This window comes from Sceloporus undulatus, chromosome 1 (genome assembly GCF_019175285.1).
Source record: "Sceloporus undulatus isolate JIND9_A2432 ecotype Alabama chromosome 1, SceUnd_v1.1, whole genome shotgun sequence".
Classification (NCBI taxonomy): Eukaryota; Metazoa; Chordata; class Lepidosauria; order Squamata; family Phrynosomatidae; genus Sceloporus; species Sceloporus undulatus.
Window position 1 is genome coordinate 15,881,937 of NC_056522.1, and position 6,960 is coordinate 15,888,896.

The 6,960-nt window shown below is 42.1% G+C and overlaps 1 protein-coding gene across 5 annotated transcripts in view; it reads left to right on the forward strand.

The window, feature by feature from the left end:
* ASB3 (ankyrin repeat and SOCS box containing 3) overlaps window positions 1-6,960 on the forward strand; it is a 112,751-nt gene that overhangs the window by 1,151 nt on the left and 104,640 nt on the right. The gene's annotated exons all lie outside the window — the stretch shown is intronic.

Sequence of the window (6,960 nt, forward strand, 5' to 3'; positions counted from 1 at the left end):
ACCCATCGCGCAAGTGGCATAGGGGCATGCGTCGTCCAAATGCCACACTCCCCACACCGGCGCTTCAAGCCATCTGTACAGCCCCTTATTTTAAGAATCATAGAATCATAGATTTGGAAGAGACAGCAAGGGCCATCCAGTCCAACCCTGTGCCATGCAGGAAATCCAAATCAAAGCATCCCCAACAGATGGTCATCCTGCCTCTGTTTGAAGACCTCTATGGAAGGAGACTCCAGCACACTCCGAGGGAGTGTGTTCCACTGTCAAACAGCCCTTACTGTCAGGAAGTTCCTCCTAATGTTGAGGTGGAATCTCTTTTCCTGTAGTTTGCATCCATTGCTCCAGGTCCTAGTCTCTGGAGCAGCAGAAAACAAGCTTACTCCCTTCTCAATATGACATCCCTTCAAGTATTTAAACAGGGCTGTCATATCACCTCTTAACCTTCTCATCTCCAAGCTAAACATCCCCAGCTCCTTAAGTCATTCCTCATAGGACATGGTTTCCAGACCCTTCACCATTTTAGTTGCTCTCCTTTGGACACATGGCTCCAGTTTCTCAAGATCCTTTTTGAATTGTGTTGCCTAGAAGTGGACACAGTATTCCAGGTGGGGCCTGACCAAAGCAGAATATAGTGGCACTATTACTTCCCTTGATCTAGACACTATACTTCTATTGATGCAGCCTAAAATCGCATTGGCCTTGTTAAATTCATCTGGGAAATGTTTGCTCCAACTGGTTCCAGGACTAGACTGGCAATGGTTTCCCAGAGGATCTTTTTTTCAGCCTGTGGAATCACCTGCTGGAAGAGATGCGACAGCTGAAAATGGTGACTGCTTTTAAAACAGCATTAAAGCTACCACTCTTCCGCCAGGGCTACCTAGTCAATTTTTAATCATGACCTTTTTAATTGTATGTACACTCATCCCTCCATATTTGCATCTTTGATATTTGCAGATTTGTTTGTTCATGGATTTGATTAATATGTTCTCTCTAGGAATATCCTAATGAGCCACGAATCCCATTATGGAGGACAAAGGCAGGATGTAAATCCTTGAGTAAAGAAATAAAAATAACGACTCCGAGGCAAAGGGAAACTGGCGAAAGGCGGCAGACAGGAAAGTGGAACCAGGGCGGATGAGCGCAGCTAGTAGCAGTTCCTTAGAGCAGAGGGGCCTTCCGCTTTGATGTCTGTGTGTGACTGAAGGGTTGGAAGCAACTGTTATCCTGACATGGTTGGCATGAGTTATAGACTTCAGACAGTTGTGGACTGTTCCTTCAGCCCCATTGAGAATGTCTTGCATGGTGAATGTCGTGTGGCCTGTGCAATGCACTTTAATGTGTGGTTCTGTCTTCAGGAACTCCTACTTGAGCGCACCAACAAGCAGTGCACAGGATGGGAGGAATGGGAAGCCACGCTGATAAAATAATCATTAAAATAAAATAACCGTTTATTTATATACCGACCTTCATACATTCAGGGCGGTTAAAAAACCATATATCAAATACAATAAAAAACATTCCACTAAAACACCAATTACACGAAAAAGAAATTAAATACACCCTCTGAGTGGCCATGCTGGCATAGAGGAAGGGAAGCGGTCAGGAGCTAAAAGTCAAGGGGTAGGCCTGTTCGAATAATTAGGTTTTAACCCCTCCTGAAAATGGGCTCCGGAGGGCAGAACAGAGCGGAGGCTCGGCGGGCCTCGAGTTCCAGAGGTTCGGATCCCTCTGCCAATTCTCATGCCTACATATACATCTGCCCCAGTCCCAACTCCTTGTACCATTTGAAGCTATTACTGACCACACCACAACAAACCGCTGTGCAGATTATATCATGAAGTTTGGTGGCCAGACCCTGAGCCAGAATCCAGCAAAATACAAGTTGGCTATTAAGCCCAAAATACCACAAGGCTTTGGAAGTGAACAGCCCAGCCTTTCTCATGAATTCGTTTAATTACAAGTAATGAGCAACGAGGCCATGGTTCAGTATTCAGGGCTTATTATTAATATTATGTACATTTTGTATTGCATATGCCAATAAGTATAATAATAATAAAAGGTTTTGTGTCATTGACCGTATTATTTCTCCCTCTCTCCAAATGGAAAACCTTGGATGAGCAGTTTTAAATCAGATTTGATGCACTTAGAGTTTTAAATCTTGGTGGTCTGTGGCAAAAACAGATTATTGAAAGTGGGTCTGTGGTTAAAGAAAAGGTTTAAGAAAAATGACTGGTTAGCATACTTGGGTGAAGTAAGCTATTCCAATTGCCCAATGTTAACTCAATGCTGTATTTTTTCAGTAACGTTAGTTCATACCGTTCTGTTAAATCATAGAGTGCAAGATACTACACGAGTCATCCATCCAACCCTTGTCATGAGACGACACAATCAAAGCACTCCAACAGATGGTCATCTAGCCTGTTAAAAAACTTCTAAACAAGGAGACTCCATCACCATTTTGAATAGTAATGTTAAGAAGTCAAGTTCAGGCTACCACGAAAAATGATTATCTAAAATGTGCATTGCACCATCACAACATGATACCCATAGTATCAAATGAAAACCCTTCCGAGGTTAGCCCAACCTGAGCACACTGCCAAAAATCAGTCAATCTCTGCAATGATCCAGCTGACATCTGAAAATAACACTTTAGGTCAGGGCATTATATTTCTGTATCCGAATCACAATAGCTCCTGATACGTTAGGCATTATGCCCATCTAGGGGGAGATGTGATAAAAAAGGCAACCATATTTCAATCCAACCTTTATAAAACGAAGAGACGCCCACGGAGATAAGCAGCGACTTTTGTGAATAACATTTCTTGGAAAAATGGCGGTCTGAATCGAATACAGTCAGGCTCTTCTTATACACGGGCGTGTTTAGACACGGATGAAAGCATACATGGTTGAAACTGTGCAAAAAAAAGATAAATTGTCAAATATCAAACCTTGATGTCCATTTTATATAAGGGACCCATTTTGTTCTGTCATTCTATTTAATGGCCTTGAGCATCCATGGATTTTGTTATACATGGGGGATTGGCCGACCCAAAAACCCCAGCGCATTAAACAAGGGGTCCACTGTAATAGAACACCACGTTTCCTTCACCACATAACTACAGTTGAACCTTTGCTTACGCAGGGGATCCTTCCAGACCCCCCACATAAGGCGAATTGCCTATGCGGAGCCCATTCAATGTGAATGAGGATTTGTTTGTGAGTGGCGGCACGGTCGCGCTGCATCGCACACACAACCATGGGCGAACCCCATTCATCGAATGGGACGCACTACCTTGTGCCCCACGCGATCCCCACCGCGGCTTGAGCATGTAAGCTCAAGACCACATATACGCGCCTGCATATAACGCAGGCACACTGTCCTAGTCTTATTGGAGACCGTCTCTCCCATATATAACCGCCCCTCCACCACTAGAAATCTGGGACCAATTTGTTAGATGTCCCAAATACCTTTGGTTGAGGAACCTCACAGAGGGCTTTCACTATAGCCGCCCCTCATTGTGGAAAAGCTCCCTGCCAGCGCTCCGTCTCGATCTTTAGTTCTTTTAAGTAAACAATAAAAACGCATCTATTCCCGTTGGCTTTTCATCTTAGGTAATAGTTTTTCTCTGCTCCTGTTCTCAGTTTTTCGACCCGGATTAGTGCAATATACAGTGGTACCCGGACACGAAATACCCAGGTTACGAAATTTCCGGGATAAGAAAAAAAAATCCATTGGAAATACTTGTTCGGGTCCGAATGTTTTTCGGGTTACGAAAAACATTTTTTGGTGCTTTTCGGCGCTTTTCGCACGAAACGGCGGCTTTTTCCCCTTAGCGCCTATGGCAATTCAGCTTACAGGCTTTTTTGGGTTACGAAAGCCGGCCGCGGAACGAATTATTTCGTACCCGCGGGAGCAGGTATTGTCTTTTTCTGCCCCTATGAATTGTGATTTGTATAGATTCCCGATTCCTACCTGAGTTAGTAATGATGTTTTTAAACTTTTTCTATTTTGATTGCTTTATCCGTTATTTTATTGCTTCTTGTCTTTGTAAAGCCGCCTTGATCATCGCATTGGAAGGGGGATATAAATAAAAATTATTCTTATATATTTATTATGGAAAAGGGTACATACCTGCTTTGAATGCGCACAGACTCTAAATTAACATATTGGTCACTGTTGACTGTCACAGGCAAATTCCAATCAAATCTGTAACAAACACAGAAATACACAAAGCAGTCAGTTGAAAACCTTCAAAAAGCTCTCTGGCTTACACACTTTCTAACTTATAGAGCCTTAAACGTGAGCAAGGACCTATATAAGCTCAAGTGGGAATGCAAACACCAACATCTGAGCTGCTTCAAATAATTTTAATTGTGTCTATCAGAGGTCCTCCCCGCTTCTGGATTTCTGTGATGAAATGTGTTCCTTTGTTTTGTGCAAAACTTTAGCGGTCTACCTACAGGGAGGGGATAAGGGTCTATTTGTCTGCATTGATGCCATGTCTCATGTCTTCACTGGTTTTCACAGACAGGGGAAGATGTTGCTTATGGTCTCATGTCTTATTGGTTGTCTTGACAGAGAGAGAAGATGTTTGCTCCCTGGTATCATTGTCTTACTGATTTTCCACGGGCAAGGAATGTGGTGCTTTACATTATTAAGTTGTTCTGGGACAGGGAAGCTAAAAATTTGTCCTGGCTTCCAGCAACGCATACAGAGAACTGTACCGTGGTGCCTAGGGTACGAAATTAATTCGTAACGATGGCCGCTTTGTTAACCCCGAAAGCCTTCGTAAGCCGAATTGCCCATAGGCGCTAATGGGGAAAAAGCCGCGCTCCGTGCGAAAAAAAGCCGAAAAAAAAAGCACCAAAAGTTTCTTCGTACCCCGAAAAAACAATCGTAACCCTGAAAAACAAATAATTCCCTATGGGATTTTTTCTCTTTTATCCGAAAATTTCGTAACCTGGGTATTCGTATCCCGAGGTCCACTGTAATGGAAGACCTAGAGTGAACATTTTCTAGGAATTGATAGATCATCAGCACAATCCTATGGCGCATGGGAAAAGTACCCATATAATGACCCTGGATGGGACCTATAAATTCCTAGAGAAAGTGTTCTCTTTAGGCATTTCTAGGTCTCCAGCAATATTCTGTAGTGTGCTTGGTCTGAAAGTTGACTGGGATAGTGTGGCAAACACAACCTAATGGATGGGGTAGCATACAGTGAATCAATGTGAGATAACACAGACATACAAAGATAGCGAAACAACACAAGGCACCATTAAAATTAATTTGCGTTGTCTTCATGGATAACTATAAAACTGTTTTCAATGAAGTCTTCCTTCACTGCTTCTGTGGGGCTTGTTACAATTAGGGTTGCCATACTTTTACTCAAAACCGGAACAAAATTTAGGACAAAAATTTAGACCAACATATAGAACAACGTAGGATAAATTTAGCCCAAATGTAGGGCCATTTAAGGTCCTTTCATTTTTCTTAAATGTCCTACATTTTTGGCTTAAATTTTATTTACAATTGTCCTCCTATTTTGTATACATTTTTTGTTCCTCCATTTTGTCCCGGTTTTCGGAGAATTATGGTTCACCTTATGTACAATGCATATCACATTTCTAGAAGATTCTAAAACAGTTAGAAGGAACACCAACACACACGTCTCACCTTACGTATTAAATATGCTTCCAGGTTTGTATCCAACACACAGCTTTGCCTGTGCCCTGAGCCATCATAACCTTACCAAACCTACTTTGGAATCCCCAGCTCACCAGATCACATTTTGGCAGAATGCAAGAGATTGTCACGCTATCATTACAAGTCAACATGGCATCTCAGACAAGTCACATGACAGGACCAATCTTATCTATTTTTTGATTTAACTTACCAGCTGGGAGATGAAGGAAATGCTGTGGGTACAGCTACAGTTATCTTGAATTTCAGTACGGCCTTGACAAGGTTCTCCATGGTAGTCTTGAAAAAGGCTAGTAAACTGTGGTCTAGACAAATGGCTGGCTGTATGTGGATTTGTAGTGTGGTGGAGATCTCAAACATTACTGCTGAACTAATCCAGTTTGAGATCTCTTGAAACGGCCCTGGTCTGCTGCTAGGGAATTCTGGGAAATGATTGATTTTGGGAGATATTTATCCTTCTCTGTCAGAGAGCTCTCTGGATGCCACAATAAACCACATTCCCAGGAGTCCCAAGCACGGAGCCAGGGCAGTTTTTAAAGCGTTGTCTCCAACGGATTATTTCTGTGGGCATTTTGAACCCACTGTATACAAAACCCATGCTAACCTTCCTTTGCAGTCAATAACAACAACAACAATAAATTTCATTTCTTTCTGCCTTTCCTCAAGGCTCCATGCGAGGTACAGCATTATTAAAATAACAAAACCATGATTTTCAAAAACCTTATTTATTTATTTATTTAATTTTTTTGCCACTTTCTCCCAGAAAAATGGGACCTGAGACGGAAGCCAAGAGGAAAAAACACATTTTTGAAAAACTTAAATATACAGTATTTAAAAAAAACTGTAAAACCTCTAATTTGAAACAGTAAAAATTAACAAAAAATTCCAACAAACTAAACACACACACCCGTCACGTATTATTACATTAAAAGCAGAATTAAAAAATACAATACTATTAAGCCATTCAAATTATCCTCATAAACAGTATACCTTTGTCCCTCCAAATTCGCTAGGGGGTTATGGGCACAAGTACCCCGTGAATCTGGCAAAACTGCAAATACAAAGCCCCAGTTTTCCCTGCGAGGGCCCCAATCTTTAGGAACTTTAGGCTTTCCATGCAACTCTGTGGCAAACGTCGAAGACACTGACCCTGAACTGCAATGGAGGCGCTACAAAGGCCTCGCAGATGTATTTCACTCTTAGGCATCTCTTCAGTGCCCCTTTAGTTAATGTGCCCATAGCGTTGCACTGGAGGA